Here is a 1,227-nt window from a genome sequence, read left to right on the forward strand (position 1 = left end):
GGTTGTAGATTAGACAAAATTACTGAGGGGAGCCCTCAGTCTGATGTGTTTTTATTATAGCCCTCTGCAGATGTTCAGTGAGAGTTCAATGAGGTTTGAGATGTCTGAGTAGACACTGGGCTCATAATTGCTCCTGTCCTTTCATGCAGCTAAGTTCAAGATGTTTGAATTGATATTTGCCCAAAGGGTACAGATTGTGCGTTACGAGCCTAAATGTATTGCAGTTTTGTGTGGGGACAGACTGGCCATGTACTAGAACTGCTAATAAACAGCTTCTGGATTTGTAGTCAATCAAAATACATAGTTTTTCTGACTAGTCTGTAAACTCGCTTGGGCATGTCTAATCTTGGCTGCCTTTTGAGCTGTAAAATGGCTACGTAAGAAAGCATTGCATTGCCACAGTGCTGCAAAATTTAAACCAAAGGGCAACTGATTGTTCATGCATGCGGATCTTTAGGTGAAACCAGTTTAGTCTGCCAAGCTACATTCATTGAGTATCATCTTGTATATAATGGTCTACAGGAAATCAAACTTCTTGTATTTAAGATGATATTCAATTAATGGAGTTTCATCATATGAAGTGGCTGCCACTTGGAACTGCCACGGTTTCTATAATCTCCTCAAATTGCTGTTTGTACCCCCAAACACTGTGTTCCCAAGGAGAGTTATCATCTGGTATAAGACTGTAGAAAATCCTTGCTTTTGAAATGTTACAAGGTCAGATGAGAAGAAATGCAAGTAGCACAGTCTGTACCCTTTTAGACATGTTGGGCACATTAGGGGTAATTGTTCCTCTCCCTCCAAGCAGCTAAGTTTGAATTGATATCTGCAGAATGAGTACAGATTGCACTTTACCAGCTTAATCATATGGCAGTTTTGTGTGTGTAAAAGGGGCAGACTGGCCATTTACTTTGCAAGGTAAGTTTTTGGTGGGCCACTGCCCTATTTTGTTAATTTTAATTTTATTGAATTTGTACCCCATTTACCTGAATTGGTGGGAGTCTGTCTCTTTTAGAGTTGGGGAATTAGCGAGAGCAGACTCTTGGCATAGCAAAAGGTGGGCAAACTCTTAATCTTTGTTGCCTATGTATACCGAAGTCAGCTTTTGCAAGAAATCTGCAGAAGTGCAAGGTAAGTTTAACAAAACTATTAAAGGAAAATAATAGACAGAGAAGCACAGAATAATCAAAGCGGCAGAACACACATACAGTCCTAGAACATAAGCAA

The sequence above is a fragment of the Sphaerodactylus townsendi genome, linkage group LG01, assembly GCF_021028975.2.
Source record: "Sphaerodactylus townsendi isolate TG3544 linkage group LG01, MPM_Stown_v2.3, whole genome shotgun sequence".
NCBI classification, from domain to species: domain Eukaryota; kingdom Metazoa; phylum Chordata; class Lepidosauria; order Squamata; family Sphaerodactylidae; genus Sphaerodactylus; species Sphaerodactylus townsendi.